Here is a 21,380-nt window from a genome sequence, read left to right on the forward strand (position 1 = left end):
TGTTGTTGTTTTTTATTTGTGTTTTTTTTTTTTGTTTGTTTGTTTCATTTTCATAATGAAATTTCCAATACAGGTTTCCAGAATCTAATTTAAAATCTCATCTTTTTCCCTTTTACTATACCATTATGTTTTATATAAAACACAGTGAGCTGAATAAATTTTCCTCAGAGGTGATGTTAGTCTCTTCCAAAAATCACAGAACATTTATTCTTTATTTGATCATTGATGTGATTATATTGGGGAACTTGTTTTTGTATTATTTATTTATTTATTTATTTTTGAGGGAAGACAGGGAGTGGGAGGAGATGAATTGGAAGAAGCAAAAGATTCATCAGCTAAAATGAGGGAGGGGGTAGAAAGTTCATTCAGTCCAAATTGAATGGATTTTTTTTTTTTTTTTATAAGAACAAACAACAATGAATCACTTTGTTTTACTTGACATATGATATTTCTGTCTATCAAAACCCAGCTGTATTCATCTGGACATTTGTAACAAAAACCCGAAGGAGTAAAGAACTTTACATTTGTAAAATTTCTAAAAGACACAACTTCCCCATTAGTTAAACATTCTGTATTCTATACACCCATGTGTTCCAAAAAATAAATAATAAATAAAAATAAAATAAAATAAATCAAATTCTCTCTCTTACTTGAAGTTTTGGAAATCTCCAGCTCCCAGGAGAAGGTCTAAAAAAGACTCAGTAGATTTTATTTTATTTGCTGGCAAGAATATTGATGATTTAAGATGTTGTTCCAGGAAAAGAAGGAAGAAATGGTCAGGATATTCCCCTCCAAGTTCTGGGTAATTATCTCAACAAAGAGACACACGGTAAAAAATGAGCTTCTGATGAAACTGTAACGCACCCTATTCTACATTCTCTGTCCAAAACCATTCAGCAGACTTTTTTTTTTTTTTTTTTTTTTGAGAATCTCCTATTTAAGTTTACAAAATAAATAAATAAAATATAATAATGATGATAATAACGATAATAATGATAATGATGATAATAGTAATAATAATATTAATAAAAGATAGAAGAAACAAGTCTTAAAAGTTGCTGAGTGAACTTCCTCTGTTGCAGATTATTTTGGGCTGAGACACTTACACTCCAGCAATTAAGAACTCCACATCTTCAGTCTGATGTGTTCAATATTCAGCATTAAAACTGTAATCTTGATATCCCCTCTGGTAGCATGATATAGTGGTACAAAATTACTTCAATGTCTATGAACTGTACTAGATTTGAATCTTCTAGAATGTAGTCTCTGATTGAACTATAAATGGAGAGCAGCTAAAGAGAGATTAATTAACTCTTCATTTCCTAACAAGGAAGATGTGTGATGTGAAGCTAAATATTTTCTGTAGAGAAATGCATGCCAGGTGTTACTCTTTTTTCAAAAGACAAATATAAATATCTAACAGCTCTTAGGGAACTGTTTTCAAATAGAAAAAGGTGTATAAGATATATATTTTAATCATGGACCAATTATTAATATTCATTACATGTTGCTCAATGCAAGGTCAGTTATGCTCTTATATGTGTGGCAAAATTCATAAAAGAGATACCTGCAGAAATATTATAGGAAACATGAAGACGGTAACTGGCAGGCAAAAGCTAATTTGTATTACAGGTGAGTGAACACACACTTCTGTTTCTAATGTTCTGAAATTTTTCCTTCAATTCAGTTCATACCGTAACATTATGGTCATTTTGAATTCAAGTGTTTTAAATAACAAGGTTTGATTTCAAAGTATGAACAGATTCTTTTGCTCTTATTTTTGGACTTTTATGCAAGATCTTGAATAGTTGAAGCCATTATCACTTAGATTTAAGAAGTAAGATATTAAACTGGATCGCCTTTACCCAAAAGCTCTCAAGGAACTTTTGACCAAGATCTGTAAACTACATGACAAAAAGCTACTGTAGCACAGGACTGGCAGACAGCCAGTGCAACTCCCTTCTCAAAAAAAGGCTCAGGAAGTGATCCCTGACTTCTAGCTCCAGTAAAGAGAGTATATAAGAAATCATATTACAAAGACTATAGATAAATGTTCCATGGGAAAGAGATAGATCTTTTTATAAAGAAAATACTATCTCACTGCCCCCACCACACTTCTATAACACCATAGACACATGAAAACATGTTCATTTTCAAAAAGTCTTTGATGCCAAGACTGTTAGAGACGTTTTTTGTTTGTTTGTTTGCTTTGTTTGTTTCATTTTATATAGATTAAAAGATGATTAAATGATAAGAAGCAAAGTCCTATCATAGACTTTCATAACCAAAAGTCCTTCAGTTTTCTAGATGGAATACAGTAATATGGTCTCCAATGGGCTGAGAGTTGGGCTGGTTTATTTTCAAGGCAGCTATCAGTGATCTTTAAAAGGGAGTGACATCTCCAAATCTGCAGATGATAGTTTTTGAGCACTCAGTTGTATCAGTTCTTGAAATGCTGAGGAACGACAAGGTTTTCCACAAAAATGAGTGGCCAGAAGAGTGAAATAATGAGAAAAAAAAAAAAAAAAAAAAAAAGAGAGAGAGAGAAGCCAAGCCTACATGATTCTCAGCTGAGAATCACTGGTGACATCTTGGAGTTACCATAAACAGTTCTCTGAATTCATTGAATCGATGTACAACAGAAGCCAAGAAACTGACAATGTGAATTTAGCAGTGAATAGAATAAATAATGTTTTCCTTTTCCTTTTCCTTTTCCTTTTCCTTTTCCTTTTCCTTTTCCTTTTCCTTTTCCTTTTCCTTTTCCTTTTCCTTTTCCTTTTCCTTTTCCTTTTCCTTTTCCTTTTCCTTTTCCTTTTCCTTTTCCTTTTCCTTTTTTCCTTTTCCTTTTCCTTTTCCTTTTCCTTTTCCTTTTCCTTTTCCTTTTCCTTTTCCTTTTCCTTTTCCTTTTCCTTTTCCTTTTCCTTCTTTTCCTTTTCCTTCTCTCCAGTCAAAAGAAAAAAAGAAAGCAAAATGAAATTCCTATAAAAAATGGAAAAATAAGGAAATTGATTTAAAAGATAATCAAAAACTATTTTAACATTTGTTTTTGTTTGTTTATAGTTGATCTGTCTCATTTCACTACAAGATTTCTTTAACATATGAAGCTATTCCTTCACTAAGAGGACCTTTGTCTCCCATATGATACATATTCAGGAATATATATATTCATATGTATTCAGGAAATTATATATAGGCATATGTGTAGAAAAAGAAGTCAATACATTAAAAAATCCTAAAGTGAAATGAGGCAAAAATGCTTGTTATACCTGCAAATAAAGTAGAATAGTTACAACTCCATTCCTGAATGGAGAAAGTACATAGTGAAAACTGTTCTACTATCCTTACACAAAAGGTTGTGGAAACGTCAGTGAGAAGGTAAAGAATTTACCCTGTGGGTAAATAGAACATCAAGGTACAGGACAATTTAGACAACATACTTGGAATAGGTGGAAAGAAAATCCACAGCAGAAAATTTTTTACTTACTCTTAAACAAACCCCAGCTCAGAACATGACCATCAAGAACTTATGGTAAATGTCAACATACAAAAACTCAATAAACATACATGTAAAATATATGTATATATTAAAAAATATTTAATATCAAACAGGTGAACAACATAAAAATTAGAGAATTCATTTGAAAAGCATAAGTGAAGGAATAAAATGCAGATGGTGGAGGTTTAAAAGATATTACAGTAAACAAACAAAAATGCATATAATTTATGAAAAAAATAATTTAAAATTTTTGCATGATCACAAAAAAAAAGTATATAAAAATAAAATAAGAAACAGTTAAAATTAATCATGAGTAAACGACATTTTTACTCAGTAGACTAATTATAGAATTATTAGATGTTAAGAAAAAGCAGTCACTCAAAACTGCAAGCTTTGTCTGAATGAATTCATGAAGTTTAGAAAGTTGAGTTAAATTTGAGAAAGACAAGCCAAAAAGGGTTGACAAATAACTTCCAGAAACACTAAAATTAGTAATAATACCTTCTCAAACACATCACTAATGGCAAGGAATGGATCATCAAATGGTCCTGGTAATAGATGAATGAGAAATGGTAACTGAAGTATAACTTTTTAAAAGACCTCTGGGAAGTGTGGGGGAATTGTAGACCATGAAAAATGACTTCCATAAAAGAAGAATTGTAACAAAGAAGAGCAGAATTAAAACAAAACAAAACAAAACAAAACAAAACATCGTTCATATAGGAGCAAAAAGAAGAAGAAGAAGAAAAAAAAAAAAAGATGTAAATTACTTTTTGCAGAGGGAAATTACATTTCTCAGAAGTTACTGGTGGTCCTGAGGAAGTCAGTACAAAGGTGTTCGGTATGTATATTTCTGTGCAGCCACTCTTGTCTCCACAAGCTGCAGTGTAGAAAAAAGCTTTCAGAATTATCACTGTGTACTTGGCTTGTTTTCATACTTCTTGACTTCCTCCACCAGCCACCACCAGAAACAGGACATATATATATTTATATATATTCACAGGCTGGAAAGCTTTGTTCTGAGTCAGTACATCTTACATTTGCTGCCCCTACCATAGAAAATTTCTGATCATTGTTGGCCATAGTTCATTCCTTGCCCTCCCACAGGAGCATAAACAATGTCATCTGCATTGATATCTGCAGCAGACAACCCTCAGGGGCTGTGTGCAATCTCTGCTGGTATCCCCTGAAGCAATTCCCATTCTGCATGGCATTGTCAGCCACTGATAGCACCCAAACGGGGTCCAGAAAGTTGTCAAGTAACTGTTTGCTGCAACCAGTTTCACTTGCCAGAAGCCATCTCTGGCATCAATGACTGAAAAGACTATTGTGTTTGCTTGATTTGGCAATATTTCAGTGACTGTTGGCAGGGAACAGTATAAGCGCTTTAGTATGCTATTGAGGTCTTTTGGATTGATGCAGATCATCAGTTTGCCTGTCTTTCTAACTGCCACCATACTGCTGATCCAGTCAATTGGCCTTGCAACTTTTTTCAGCCACCTTGTTCCATGACACTTTTAACTTTCACCTTGAGCTCTGCTTCAAGTGTCAGTACTAACACTTTCTATATAACTGATGCCACACCATCTTAACCTTGCAGACCTTTAAAGCACTCATTATCCACAAACTTGATCCCTTGACCAGAGACTATTCTTTAATAGTCAGAAAACTAATATCTCAGATATGTTTCCTCCACCCTCAGTTCACTATGAGATGTTTTGACTTTGCAATAAACACTCCCATGTCCCAGCTATTAAGTTCTGAACTAGATAGTGTATTCCTGCTTCCATTCAATTGCAAGAAAGATCAGAACCTAATCCTTATTTACATATGAGCACTTCAGCCTAGGGCTTTCATAAAATAATACTTTTTAATTTGATCCTACTGTAAGAAAAATTTCCATATTGTTTTATTTTTACAAAATCTGCATAGTTTACCCAGATTCACGACAGATTCACATTCCCTTTAGCAAAGGTTTTCCTCTGCCAGTTGCTTGTCATTTCTCATACTCAGATTTTGAACCACATTATTTTCTTGTTAGTGCCATTGCACTTTCATGCTATATATTATTCAGACTGGCTTCATCACAGGTGCTCACATTTTTCTTTTTAAGAACTTACATAAATTAAATCACCAGTTTAATTTAGGATCTCTTCACTGCATGCATGTGGTCCAAAATCCGTCTCATCAAAGTTCCAACTTCACATGGGGTGACAACACCATCTTGCTCTTAAGCAGGACTTTTAACTACTAGACCCCACAGTTCTGTAGCAAAAGAGGTCAATATCATTATCACATTTTTATAAGGGTGTTGTGTAGGGGTGAAGTGACTTGTTCAAGGTCATCAAACAGAGCAGGACTTAGGTCTTGCAAGTTCCAGTCTAGTGCTTTATCCAGCAAGAAACCCTGACTGTGCTGAAGTCTGAGGTCTCCCTGTCCTTGGCCTGTTCTATTAAAATGCTGCACTGGCATTCATATAAACCATTTACCAAGGGTAACAACCATTTGTTCTGCATCAAAAAGCAAGAGAGATTGACACATACATAATCTTTTCCTATATGTGATGGATTGATCCTTGACTTAGGATCATTTCAGTTGCCTCTTCGTGTCTCTCCATTATGACAAGAATTTCCCAGGCTTTCTATGCAAGATGAGAATGCAAGGCTGTTAAACAGCCATTTCTTCCATTCTTTCTGTGGAAACTTTTTATTGCCAATCCAAATCTGCAACACCTGCACTGATGAAATCAAAGGCTTACAGGCGATCACTGTGCATTTCTGTTTGTCATGAGGTGGTATAAAAACACAAAAATCCACACACTATTTATTTAACCATTTTCTGGTGAATATATATATATATACATATACATATATATATATATATATTTTTTTTTTTTTCCAAAATACCAACAAATCTAAGCACAGTGCATAATCTCCATATACAGGTTTACCTAGAATATTCATGGTAATATGAGATAACAGTGTCTGAGGATTTTCTTTATTATTTCTTATTTATTTATTTATTTTTCTGAAGAGAAAAGTAGATTTGTGCCCACTGATGGATTCCTGGTAGAATATGAGAGTGTTAAATAGGCCTTCCTTGTACTGTGAAACTCTAATAATACTTTGCATTTGGAATATATGGTGTTCTAACAACAACATTTCATTGATACATGCTGCTTGAGTGTAATGACAGCTTTACTGAAATCTTGAGGAGGGAATTCTTCCTAATCATATGGGCAGCACAGGAGAATCAGCCTGATTCACACTCTGTTTTTTTTCATTCAGGTGATACCCAAGACAAGAAAGAGGTTGTCCTGTTGTTAGGAGGATCATGTCACTTTGCAGTATGCCCATTTATAAACACACTGCCTGATTTCTGGTGCTGCCAAGCTGTTTGTCTTTGTAAGATTTAAATCCAGCCATAAGGAAGGAAGGACCACAGATCAACATGGTCTCATGCAGCAAAAGCCTTATGGATTGCCACAAACACTGTACTGGAATTTAGGAAGAACTTCTCTGATCTGATGCAAACAAATCCCAAACCTATAAGACACGCAAACCTTTTTTCTGAGGTGAGAAGAAGCAATGCATACGATCCACAGCAGTATTCATACCCCGGCACAGACCACTGCATGCCACCTATGTACGTGTACGGAAACTGATTAATGAGCTGTCACTTTATTTGTTGACTGCTGAATTATTTATACTTATAAAGTATTTAATAATTTAGAACTGATATCTTAACAAATTACAGCTGAAAGTGACAAGGGGAAGGTGGCACGAAAGTCTCACTTGAGATCAATGCCCTTGTTCTCAGGGCACTTCGGAACATGATTTCTGCTGACTGTCATCAGCAAAAAAGGAAGGGGGAAGTATGTTGATTTGGTATTACGTGTTAAATAGAGAGAACTGCATATTTCAGTAATCAAAGGAAAAAAAGTTGCTTTAAACCAAAAAGAACATGAAATTACTCTGAAGAAATCTACATTTCCATATGAAATGAAAATCATTGTCTTAAAAAAAAAAAAAAAAGACTAAATAAAAGCTAATTACAGTGTTTGTTTTTAAAATTTTGTCTCAAAGCATTTTATCCATCTTTTCTTTCCACAAAGGATTTGGATACATATTGATTTTGACCTGTATGCCACATTTTTACAAAAAAGCAAAGTCATCTTAATATGAAGAGGTTATTTTTTACTGTATCAGGACGGAAACAAAATTATTATCTATTGGCTCTATGTGAGTTAAACTTAGAGAGTGCCTGAGACAGAGAAACATAAATTCTGATTTTTTAACAAAAATCCAAATACTAACCAACAGAAAAGCTGGCAGAGCCAAACTAGCTGAAAACAAAATTTCTTTAAAAATCATCTGTATAGGTAAAAGAAAAAAAAAAAAAAAAGTCACTCCTGGATGTCTTTTTCTTCACAGACATTTTTATAGAAGAAAAAATACTTCAATATAAATATCCAAAGTAGTAAATTCCATTCTCTAAGAAGGAATTTCCTGGGTATTAATCTAGTCTCTTTCTTTTAAATACCGCAAGAATGCAGCGTCTAGTAGAATTGCATTTTGGTGAAATGCATATTTTTAACAAAGACAAGAGGATCCTATGACAGAAATTATACTGTCGTTGTGCACACAAATACATTTTTCAGGGTAACCTGTCCAACCACAAGCACTGTTTCATCTCATAACAACCCCAATTCTACTATGTCCAGTGTAGAATAATGAGCTGTGCTAGCCACTGTTGAATTCCAGTAACACTGTATATCCACATACAAGGTACCATTCACTAGTGCAAGACTGACCTCTGCTTGTATTCAGCTTGCTTTGAGCAAGCGTCATATGTCATTCCACCACAGTATAAGTCATATCCAGCTCTATCTCCTCAAATATGCTTAGGTGATCAGTGCTTTCTACTTTGGTGTAGGCAGCTTGAATCCTACAAGGATTAAAGGCTACACATGCAGTAGAAACTTGGTTTCATAGCATTTTCCAGTATTAGCTTCTTCAACAGCAATTGCTTTCGCTCTATGTGCATTTCTTTCTAATTGCTGTGTATCTCCACAGAGACTTTTATATGAGTGTGCTGCCAGCTGGACTAGGATCATAGGTGGCCATTACTGGACATTTGGGTACAATGGCTTGAATTAAGGCCAGCTGAATTCCACTAGCAGTATTTTCATTCTTCTCTCAGACACAGGCTCACCCATAGTATTTCTTCTATAGTACAGACATTTACAAGACTATCAGTACCATCAACAGACGTCAGTAATAAGATCTAGTCATTTTTTATTCTTTCCATAGTTCTACTAATGACCTCAGGGTAGAAACCCTGAACAAACCATACTTATATTTTCAACTCTTCTTAAGGAAGCCATTCTAAATTCCCAGTGGAGACAAAATGATGGAGTACTCTAGAGGAACATCCTATTCATTAGTGCGCACCTCCAACTCTAGCAGCCATGTTTCTTTGAGTAAGATGAGTGGCACACAGGGTCTCCCTTTCTTCTTATCATTGAAATGTTTAAGATTTATAACAAAATCTGTTTTCTGTATGTAGGCTTCACTATAGAAGCAACGTGCTTATGTGAGCAGCTGGGTGGAGAATGCTAAAATTGCTAAAAAGTTTTGTTCATTATGTAAGTGGAAAGCAGATGAAGGAAGCAGAAATGACAGATCTCAGCTGAGAATTTTTTTCTTCTTTTCTAAATTCAGTATCCTCAACTCTTACAGGATATTATCTCTTTTGATACGTATTTTCCACTTTACTTCTGGGTTCTCTAATATGAAAATGCTCTATTTAACTATTCCCAGGGTACCAGAAACATATACAATGGACAATAACAATATTTTATTCGCAGCATCAAAAATATAAGTGTAAAACAAGGGTTTGTACATTTTTGAAAATGATGAAAAAAAAAAATCACTTTGAGTTGTTGTCCTCCAAGACAATTCATACTCAAAAATACATTATTTGTACTCTTTCTAAAATGTTGCATTTTTGTTTGTTTGTTTGTTTGTTTGTTTTTTCTCTCTCTCTCTCTAATCCAGATTTATTAGTATGGGAGGGTGAACAAGCTGTGGAAAATGTGAAGCTTTTCTATAAACAAAAATGATGAAAGGTGAAACACTTGCAGGATTTGTCTGTGAGGCCATATGTATAATTTCTTCCATATTAAACCTGAATTATTAAAACTGCAGGTGAAGATGATCTCAATGAAAATTACAGCTCAAGTGTTACAGAAGTACCCAGGGCACATATGGATGCATCAAATAGTACAAAACGCAACATTGCATCTACTAAGGAGTAGATCACTAATCCACTCAAGGTCTTCATCCTGATCTCCAGCATTCCCACTGAGTAATTTGAGCTGTTTGCAGGGCAGTTCCCTCCTGCCCCAGCCTAGAATAGTAAATATGACTAGCAGGAAGCCTGGAGAACTGACAGTATCAATGACAGAGTGAAGTCTGAAAGTGCATGGCACAAAGCTTTATTGGTCACAAGGAGATAGTCAGCTATGACATTCCTTTCCTTCACAATTCACATGATGCTCTGACACCACTTCTTTGAAGATAGTATTCAAAATACACCTGAAATCTAAGCATAACAATAACATATCAATTACTTACTTACACATTCAGGAACATCAACAGAATATTAAAAGGGACTTAGAGAAAATTTGAAAGAAAATGTCTTTCAGGTAGGCTATTCTCTGGAATGTAAACTCATAAAAAATGTCTGGGGCTAGCATCAGCCTAGTAGAAATGAGCACCAGTCTGGAGATGGTATGGAAAGCATCCTGGACTTTGACTTCTCTCTATTTCTTTGAATAGAGAATTTCAGAATTTCTTTCTGAAACACAGAAGACTGTGTTTCATTTCCCAGTATGGTGAATGCTATATGTGTATATTCATAAGCTGAAGTTGCATCAACCCCTTGGCTCTGCACGACACAAACAAAATTTCAGCTAGTGTGTGAAATCCTATCCTCAAGAAAGTCCGTGGCAAGATCCTCATTCACTTCTTTGGGGACAGGAATTCACCCATGATGTCTTGTTAGTACTCTTTTCAGGAGGTAGCAAGCTTTTTCACATGAATCAGTAAGCAGTGTGCTGCTTTCTTGCACTCTCCTATACCTAAAACAGAAATAATGTTACACTGCACTTCTATTACCCTTGGCAGCCAATTTTCTCCTTTGTCCGCTCAAATGCAACCTTCCATCCTTTTTTTTTTTTTTTTTTTTTTTTTTTTTTTTTTTTTTTTCCCAGCAATGCATTTTTATAGAACAACATAAAAATTATTATTAAAAAATCAATGCTCTGCTAACATTTATAACCTATGTTCCAAAATCGTGGACATCCTCCCTTAACTGGCCCAGACCTTCTATGGTTCTGCTGGAAGTGTTTTCTGAGAATGCAAAAACCTCACATAAAGACTCTAAGCATGGTATCATTTCCTATGTTAGTGGGTTTTGTCCAATGATTATTTATATATTTATTTATTTACTGTAAAATATTGTTGCTGCTGCCAGAATTTCTAGACAACCACAAGTGTCATTAAACCTTGGGCTGGACAAGGTGCTTCAGACTATTCTGTCAGTAAATAATCTCTCCTAGGTGAAGGGAGGAGTTGATGACCTAATAGCTCTTTCACTATTATAAAGCTTCTGGGTTCATGATGCCTCAGTTTCTGGAGTGGTCCTTGAAAAATATGTGACAGATAGGAAAATAAAAAATTTTTTCATTGTCAATCTGCATAACATAGTCCTACTTGTTAAACAGGACTAATTACTTTTAAATTGTGCTTAATTTGACTTGCTGTGATAGGTAATGTGGCAAAGTGCTCTAAATTAGGACTTTATATTTGCAGCGTTGGTCATTATAGTAAGTAATAACATCTCCTCATGGGACTTAAACATCAGATGAACTGAGTGGGCACTTTTTTACATTTTGAGAAGGATCAGGGTTTGGCTTTCCATAGCAGTGCAACAGAGGCAGCTGGTTCTATCCTACAGTTGGACTAGGGTAGGCTAGGCAATAATGATGTAAAGGCAAGAATGGCATTTGAGGAGATAAGTCTCATTCAAGGCAATCCAAGAAATTATTCATATCAATGATAAGAAGATACTTCTTTTTAAAGGTCAAATGATCAGTTCTGAATTTCTGATGAAAAAGGTCAGCATTCCCTCAAATTCTCTGAGACTTGGCATGAAAAATCCCAGTGATAACATCCCTGCTACAAAATCCAAAATTCCCAATGAAGTTCCTCATATTTGCTAATACACATTTTCATCTGAGGATCAAAATGTAAAGCTTTACCAAAGAAACAGTTAGTTCTGTACCCATTGCCTGTGGGTCTAGAGCTAACCCTGGACGGAGGAGTGGATTATACAAACTCAAGCTAGATGGTGGGAACCTGCTGCCCTCTTCTGCCTTGTGGCATTAACAAGTCACACTGCTTGGATACCAGGCAATTTATTAGCTATTGATCGCTCTCTCCATTATGTCTCCTAAAATGATATTCTATCATGACTGGAGAATCATTACTGGACTACTACATCTAGAGAAGTGATAACATCTGGACATCATCTAGGACATCATGCACAAAAGGGCCCACCCAATATTTCTGTGAGGACATAATTAGTACCCAAGTACACATTTCAAGATTTGGCTCTGGGTTTTAGGTACATTGAAAGATTAATGCATGCAGGCTTTTGAGATCCTGCATGTCTCTATTAAAACTGGAGCACAAAAAGGCAACTAAAATTATATAATATCCATGATAGAAGAGATTTCTTTTTTTCTCTTCTTTGAAGCTAGAAACAAACAGGCACCATATAGTACAGGGAGTTACTATGATAATTAGCCTTTTTTTTTTTTTTTTTTTTTTTTTTTTCCTGAATGCTATAGTAAACACTTTGAGAGTAAAATTCAATGCATAATCACGGCTGGACTAAAAATGACAGCTGTTCTGGAGAAGATTGATGTATACACCAATCTCTCCTGTAAAGTATTCTGTTTCCTTTACTTGTCTCAATGTTTTGTTGTTGTTATTTATTATTATTATTATTATTATTATTTTATCTATATGAGTATGACTGTTTTTATGTGTATTGCTATCATTTACTTTTGGCTTGTAGATATATTTAGATAGACTTATTACTCTCACATTTGTTGTACTAGTAAGAGGACAATTTAGTTCAACAGTTAAGAAATCAGTCAGACAAACATTCAGGAGAAGATGAAAAGGAGATGAAACTCAAAATTCTAGCACATTTTTTTTAAGACTGTTGCCAAAAGGTTTTTCATGTATTAAAAATCCCTTTCAATATTAAAGTAAGTAATAGATACCTCACATGGTTCTAATTAGGAACAGACTGAAAATTGTCTGTGACATTACTTAAAGACTCAAAAGGTTTCATTCACTATGATTACATATAACAAAGAAATATTGGAAAAGGGTTGAAAAAGTTTACTCCTTGTCAGAAAGCCTGGCTTTATTTTTAATCATGAAAACATTTGCTTATTAATGGAAACAGAAATAGTAGGAAAGAACTAAAGAAAATAAGTGACCAAAGCTGTAGACACATCAGAACACACATTGTAGTATGGAGGGAGCATGAAACCTGAAGGAGACTTGCATTTTCTCTTCATTTCATTTCCTTTGCTGGGCAACAGATGTGCAGAGAAAAAGTACTGTATTTTCCTCAAGATATCCTCCCTGGAATGTCAGGAATTGACAATACCAATGCAATGGGAAACAATGTCTGATATCCTGCTTCTTCAGGCTTCATTCAGCTAAACAAACCCTCCAGGTCTCACAGTCCTTTGGGGCCATGCATTAAAATAACTCATATATATTCAGAGTCCCTCCTAGACATCTTTGTAGTGTCATGAGCATCCTTCTTGGAGGAGACCATTTTCTCCTCCTAAATCCAGCTGAAGAATAAGCACTGCATGTGAGGTTATTGAGGGGGTGGGCACTTAAAGGATGAGAAACAGCAACAATGAAGTAACATTACCATGAAGGGATGGGGAATACCCAGGAAAACATGTAGGCTGACATGTTCTTTGGTATACTTAGTTTGTCTATGGGCAGATTGCCACAAAGAGAAAAAAAAAAAAAAAAAGAGAGAGAAAAAAAAAAAAAGGAGGGGGGGAAGAGAAAGCCTATACTTTATTTATTATTTAAATAAACAGTTTTATGATGCTTCCATTTTGTGCTCAGTTTTACAACAATATGAGTCCATTTTCCCATCATTCTTTAATATCTATATTGTTTAGGACTTTATATACTGTATGATTAGTTGGCATTGGTACTGTTCAATCTGTACTAATCTGTATGCATTTATATTGTGTGAGCAGTTCTCTAATTGGTTTTCATCCAAGTAATCCCACAGAGAATAAGGTTACATGCTGAAAAGGGCTGAGGTGAGAGCATGGTTAAAAGGGGAGTGCAAACTCTTTTCCCATCCTTATTAAGAATGCTTTTCACATCTGCATTTTCTAAAAACATTTCTGAACTCCCTTTCTGTGAATAAGCATAAAGTCTATTCTACAGCAAAGAAATGCATAGAGAGAAAATGAATCTTTCAGAGAGCCCCACCCATCTCTGCTTTATTCGTTCCATGCTGCTTTATGGTCAGCTAAGGATACGAAAAGTAAATAATACAATATAAAAGTGAAAGAAAAAAAAGAAAAGGAGAAAAGAGAAGAGAAGAGAAGAGAAGAGAAGAGAAGAGAAGAGAAGAGAAGAGAAGAGAAGAGAAGAGAAGAGAAGAGAAGAGAAGAGAAGAGAAGAGAAGAGAAGAGAAGAGAAGAGAAGAGAAGAGAAGAGAAGAGAAGAGAAGAGAAGAGAAGAGAAGAGAAGAGACCATTTAGTATAAAATACCAAATTTATTTTAAGCAAACAGAAAGTTCAGAGAACACAGACTAAAGATCTTTTCCTAAAGGTGAATAAAAGAATTGCAAAAAAAAAAAAAATATATATATATATATATATATATAAAAAGAAAGAAAGAAAGAACAACAATAACAATAATAGGAAAAAAAAAAAAAGTAACACAATATTTTCAAGCTCAGTTGTTTTAATCTATATCTGGCCAACTTACATAAAGATACCTAAATTTCAGGTACTTCTCACACCAGAATTTCTGAAACAGTTTGACAAGTGGTGCAGGTACTCAAGGCATTCATCAAATGGTTATCATGGTACTTGAGTTGTAAGAAAATATATATATATATATTTATAAAATCATTTAATAATAACATACTTTTGTATTCCTACCTGAAGGGCATTCATTTAGCTGAGTTTCTTGGAAGGTGCTTTGTATTTTCACTGACACACTTTCTAAGGAGGGAAAAAAAAAAAAAAAAAAAAAAAAAACAGTGGAAGAAAATTAGGTGGAAGTTATTCTCCTTTTCCAGAAAAATAAGGACATATCTTGATTTGCTTCAGAGAACTGCATATTTAAATTTGAAAATAGCTGTATACAGTCACTATGTATCATGCTTAGATCAAGTTCTAGATTTATGTTCTTTTTTTCCCTCTGCCTTAAAATTAAATAAATAAATAAAATAAAATAAAAAATCTCACAACTTAAAGCCAACATAGTGAAAACATACTTTTTATATACATATACAAAAGTATAGCATACTTTTAGTACATACCCATACCCACATTCTGAGCAGGTATTAGAATATTTATTTTAAAAACACAGGTTTTGCTTACCATATTCACATCTTTCAATGGCTGGAATTTAGAAGAGCCTTTTTGAAATGAAAACCTCTAGCTACTGTACATCCTTGCTGGCATGAAAATACAATTTCACACAGCTAAACAAAAGTGTTTTGTTTGTTTGTTTGTTTGTTTACTACTTAAGAAGCAGATATTCTAAAATATTTTTCTGCACTTAAAGTAAGGTAAAAGATAAAATTCTAGATTTTGCTCAGAGCCATAGAGATGACAATTTTTCTTCAATTAGGTATCACCCTATCCAAGCAATAAATGTTAATCTGAACTTTAAATAAAGAAGACGGTGTGCCACTAAAGTTAGAAAGGATTTGTACCAAAGGATAATGTAAGTCTACTGTTTCCCTCCCCCATTTATGAACACTACCATGCTTCTTTTCTGCATTATCTTCTGGTAACCATTTCTGGAATATTCTTAAAAGCTGCTAAGATGATGCATTAGAATTCAGGCATGTGACAGATACAAAATTAAAGTTGACCTTCTCTGTCAGATAAAATAAACAGTAACCATTAGCAGCTTTGTACCTTCACATTTAACTCCCTATTTTCTGCCTCCTTAGTTTGGGTGCATTAGCTGACTGGTGCAAAAAAGACCCCCGGCAACACTGACTCCCAGTGGATGCATCACAATCCCTGGATCGTACACTTGGCTATATCCTTTCCTACACAGTCTAATTTCACATCTGAAATGATTCACTCTTCAGTTTGTCACACAAGAATAATATAAACAGGAGTTGCCAAGATTCCTTTAAAAATTGCTATGTCTGTATCTCTGTTAACAACCTGTGGTTTGTCCTGGTTACTATTAAGAAATTGTATCTATGTTTGCATTTTCATGATTTTAGTAGTCATTCCAAATTTCTTGCTAAGGCTGGTCAGGTGTGTTGAGAACATCCTTCTACTCACCTGACAAACTATTAAAAATATATTTACTATGGGGAAAGTATCCATTAAAATATACAGCTTTTTACCAAACTTTAAAAAGTTATTTTGTTCATTATATGGTGTAGACAAAGTGTTTCTCCTCTACAGAGAACATCAGGATTCTTCAGGGTAATTAAGTAAGGATGACTGTCATATTAATTTTGATGGAAACAAGCACAAGATTTTTACCATCAGATCACACAAAAACATACACTATACAGAATTAAATGAAGAATCTATATAAAACACAGGAATCATTTTACAAACATTGGTGCAGCAATTCTGTCATGAACTTTGACAAACACACAAAGTAAGACAACACTCTTGCGTGAATTTTAACTATTTTTCATGCATCTCATTATGATTTGGAGTTTACCATATAACCATATCCTGAGCCTAACTAGGTGTTGATGGTAGAGTAAATGCATTCCCACCTCCATTTTCTTTCAGTGGCTGCAGGATTTTTCTATTGCTGTCCATTGGGATTTTCCCCATATTTTTCTTGTGTTCAGTAAGGCTATATAACTTTGAGGAGAAACCTACTACACTAACAGTTAAATACAGGCTGTGTTAAATTGTTGGTAGGACATAGATTATTATCTTTCCCAAGACTAAAGTACATACACTGAAAACAGAAACTTTTTTTGTCCTTTGATCTAGGAGCAGAGGAAGATTTAAATTCTCAATCCATACATTTGGATATTTTTCTTACAATTTTGTATTTATTTTCTGCAGTGACAATATCTGAAGACTTGCTTTTGTATTTTTAATGTACACACACACACACACACACGCACACAAACAAAACTAAAACCACCACCTTTATATATATATATATATATATATATATATAAATTAATGCAGGTTTCTTTGAGCTTGTAGGAGAAAATGCATAGAGGACATCTCAAAGTTTTCAAAAAAAAACCATACTTTCAATATCCAAAACATATGATCCCAAGTTTCTAATCATCCTAGTATTCTTTGACTTCTAATAACATTTTATCATCCCACTTTGTATTGTTTTACCTGACTGATTAGACATCAAACCACCTTTAGAAGGCTTACACAGAACAGAAGTAGAAAAGAAGGGTTTGTTTCTGTCAAAAAAAAAATATATATATATATAAAAAATCATAAGCTCAAGGGCCGTTTAACTTATCTCAGTCACTTAGTTTATTTTGCATTAGAGGAACTTCTCATTTAATTTACCAGTCTATAATAGGTAACTTTTTTCAATATAAAGCTAAAGGTCACTATTATATGTAAGGAAAATTAAGCCGATGTTCTTGGTTGCCTTACAGTTCTCCTAGTTCAACTACTCCAATAAATGAACATGTACAACAAGCCGAAGGGCTTTTTATTACAAATTTAATTCATTTCTCTAGACAACTGTGAAATTTGCCATTGACATTAGTCATTACCCCAAGGCGAACTAAAAGATGATCTCAGTTAATAAATGATCCTTAACAAGGAACGCTCCTATCTTCTGTGATATTGGCACAGGCACATTTTATTAATGCAGGACTAGCTTCCTGCCAGAACACTAGCATTCACGACTATTTGGTGTGCTTGTTTCCTCTTCCTGCTCCTGATATTAATAATTATGCAACGGGATAATTAGCAACACAAAGAGACAGTACTATGCGCTTGCAGCTAGATTTTCAGCACGTTAACCTTCTGGGAAATAAAGAACAGAAGCAAAGAGTCTAGCCAAATAACCAATGCAGGTTGATTTCACAGTGTGTAAAAGGCTAATTATCTGTGAAAAGTCTGACCTCAAGTAACAAAATTACACAAATGTGCAGGCATTTTATTTTAAATAAAACTCAGATGCACTAGTTCATAATGTGAAGAATCATGGTTAATAACTGTCTTTCAGGACTATTTATCTATATATAGGTTTATAAAAATAAAAAGAAATCCAAGAGGGAAAGAGCAGTCTCCTGCAAAATATTAGCCAGTTATCCAAATACCTGCAGAGGTATGGTAAAATATTCCCCCCGCCCCATCTCCCCCCGCCCCCACCCTTTCCCCCAACCATTGCAATGCTAACAAAAAATATACCTAGTATGTGACAGAAGTAGGTTAAGTGCATTTTGTTTACGGGAGACAGGCTACAATAAAAAGCAGAAAATATTACTACTTCTTTACAGATACCATGTGTAATTCATTCTGATATAAGAATATTTATCCACTACCAGTAATAACAAACCACAATTTTTGTCATGAAAAAAATAAATTGTATTTGCAAAAAGCAAACACATTACGGAGTGTGTAAAAATGCAATATTCCCATTTTCTAGTCAGAGTTCCAATTTATTGAAGTAACAGAGCAGAAAATGCACTGACAGCTGTTACATTTTATTGCGAATTAGTATATACGTTTTATATCCAGTGAGCAAATGCATGATACATTGTATTCCAGTAATTGCCACTGGCTTTCCAAATGGAAACTGAATGATCTTAGTGCAATTACACTCAGGAGAGTAAGTGTAACAAGCTACAGTTCTACATTATAGCTCTTTAACAATACCAAGAATTTTATTCTGTTTTAAAAAAATAAATAAATTAAATGAAAGGTCAGACTGTATCTATAAAGGTACAGAAATATACATTTATACATCTACAGATGCTAACATGAGAATTTCTGCTCTTCTGGGTTAGAATAGGTTACATATATGACAGCCTATATGGTTCAAAAAGTTTGCTAGAATGCTGCTTAAGTTTTCTACTACTTTAGTCATTCCTTCAGCATCGGTAGTTTCCTGAGGATGGTGGGGGAAATGGACAGAATGTTTGGAAAGTTTCAACACACAAAATCAAAACTTCTCATTTCACACAAGAAATAAATGTTTCCTGTTCCTCGACAAAACACTAACGTGCCACTATCCTTGCACAGAAAATATAACATTTTCTTTGAAAAATTTAACATATTACCTTCAGACACATTTTAAATGTTTGTTACAGTAGGATTTTCCCTCCCCCAGCCATCACCTGAGATACCAACACTCCAAAGAGAGCCTATGTGCTGAGAAATTAATAGTTCAAGTGCATTAAGGGGGATTGGGGGCAGGGGGGAAAACATTTTTTTTTATTATTTTTATATTTTACTAACCTTCATAAAATTTTAAAAACCATTTCGTTGGGCAACCAGTCTTGTGACAGCTTCTGCACCTTCAAGCTGTAGCGTGAAGCACTCAGGAAAGCCGGCAGTCTCCTCCCCTCTAGTGGCTACCAGCTCTCTTTGCAGCAAACAGAGGAGAAAGGCCTATAGAGGACCACCACAGGGCCATTTGTGTCATTTGTGTCATTTCTCTAAGCTTAAAAGGGGAGAGGGAAACAACAACAACAACAACAAAACCACAACCACCACCACCACCACCAACAAAAATCAGAGAGGGCAGTCTACCAGTGCAGCAAATAAAAATTATCAGTCATTTAAAACAATATGTTAGTAGTGACTACAACTTAATCAACACCAACCTGCTGACATAGATTTGCAATTTGAGCAGGTTCTTAGTGATTGAATTAACAGCATGTCACAACTCATATCTGATTTATTAAAGGAAGCTGACTAATGCAACAAGGCTATAAACAACATGCATGGAGACATTTTTCAGGCATGCTGACTAGTGCAATAGAGCCCATGAAAAACAGAATTAGAAACAATCTCTCTCGTTTTGCCTTACTTGCAGGTTCTTAATGTTTCTTGCATATCAGTGGTTCTACAAAGCATGAGAATCTAGACTACAAAGTCATACTCTAGTGGAGTGCAGACCCTGTACAAATAGTCACAAAAATATCAGTCCTGACACATCTAGTAAAAGTGTTCAATGGGGTGGGTAGGGACAGGGAAGCAATAAAAAAATCCCAGATACAGAGAAGTGCCATGATCTCAGCAGTACAATAGCCTAATTATTGATTATATTTTTCATTATATTCATCACGATGGAAGGTTTTAAGAAGAGATGAAAACTACGGAGTGGGGCAGCATGGTTTCTGGAGGCTACCTCTCTTCCCAAGTATGTAGAATAAAGCAGGAGAAAGCACAATCTCTCTGATGTTGCGCAGAAGTAGTCAGCACTTGCAGTACTTTGATGGGTGAGGGCTAATAGCAATTTACAAGTACAAAGAAGTCTATATAGACCATGGATTAAAATTCTTTCACTTTTCAAAATTTGTCCCTGAGCAGGATTTGCTACAAGCCCCACTCTTTGCTTCTGTATCAGACCCATACACAATCACCAATACAAAACTAAGACCTTTCACAGCTTTAGACAAAACAATTTACTTCAGAGGAGCATGGTAAACACATTTAAGCATGAGCTGTATAGTTTAGATTTGGTGATGTATCCAAGTCCAAGGATAACCAGACCAGATTTTGATTTGTACCCACTCCTAATTCTGAAACAATTAGTTACAGCTCAACTAGTGGCTTGAGAACATTTTCATGAGAAACAAGAATTTAACATAAAACCACATAACCAAGAAAATTCAGAATTGAAGCTGTCAATTCTTAGGCCAAATAGAACACATAAAGAGGCTTGTTAATGCTGAACTAATTGGCATTCTTAGCTTGACAGTCTCAGCAGAGAGACCAAGGAGTGAATAAGCATGGAGACTAAACTACCCTCTTACTCACAGGTGGTCCCTCTAGGTTAGGACTAAAGCACATTTGGAGATGAAGAAGTGAAGAGAAAAACATGTACCAACTGTACTGCTTCATTCACGAACAGAAGATTTTATCCAGCACTGAAGGCAATGCAACCAATTCTTAGCCACTGGCTACTCTGACAGCATTAGTTAGCCTGAAAACAAGCAATGGTTTCATTTCCTTTTAGCAATAGTTTATGTTTTATAATTAAGGAAGGAGGCTGATATCCTCCAGCCACCTCCATCACCATGTTAGCTTCTATAGAAATTTATGAAAAATTCCAATCTGATAAATGATGTGCTCTGTGAACAGATCGGGATAACTGCAGTATTTTCAGCCACACACACTCAGGGAAAAAAAAAAAAAAAAAATCACCCCTGCATCCTTGAGGATACTAAGTACAAACCAGGGAATAAGTGTACCTGCATACTTAGCCCTTCTGACCCATGCAGCAAGCTCATCCTGTGTAAAGGTGGGTATTTCTCTGGCAATTTTTAGGAGGTGAAGATCAGTTTTTATGTCATGCTTGAGCCCCTGTTATTTACAGG

The 21,380-nt window shown here is 34.8% G+C and overlaps 1 protein-coding gene across 10 annotated transcripts in view; it reads right to left on the bottom strand.

Annotated features, from left to right (window-relative positions):
* The window catches only part of LOC311433935 (proprotein convertase subtilisin/kexin type 6-like), a 412,148-nt gene extending 392,771 nt beyond the window's left edge, over positions 1 to 19,377 (bottom strand). For 8 of the 10 annotated variants that reach the window (XM_084513677.1, XM_084513685.1, XM_084513682.1 and 5 more), the window contains exons 1-2: positions 19,294 to 19,359; positions 14,777 to 14,853 (exon numbers count right to left, since the gene is read on the bottom strand). The gene's annotated coding sequence lies outside the window, so the exon portion shown is untranslated. Of the gene's footprint in view, positions 1 to 14,776; positions 14,854 to 19,293 lie in introns of all 10 variants that reach the window. The other 2 variants (XM_084513679.1, XM_084513681.1) reach the window with 2 other exon arrangements.
* Positions 19,378 to 21,380: the final 2,003 nt, after the last annotated feature.

The sequence above is a fragment of the Aythya ferina genome (assembly GCF_964211825.1).
Source record: "Aythya ferina genome assembly, chromosome: 1".
NCBI lineage: Eukaryota > Metazoa > Chordata > Aves > Anseriformes > Anatidae > Aythya > Aythya ferina.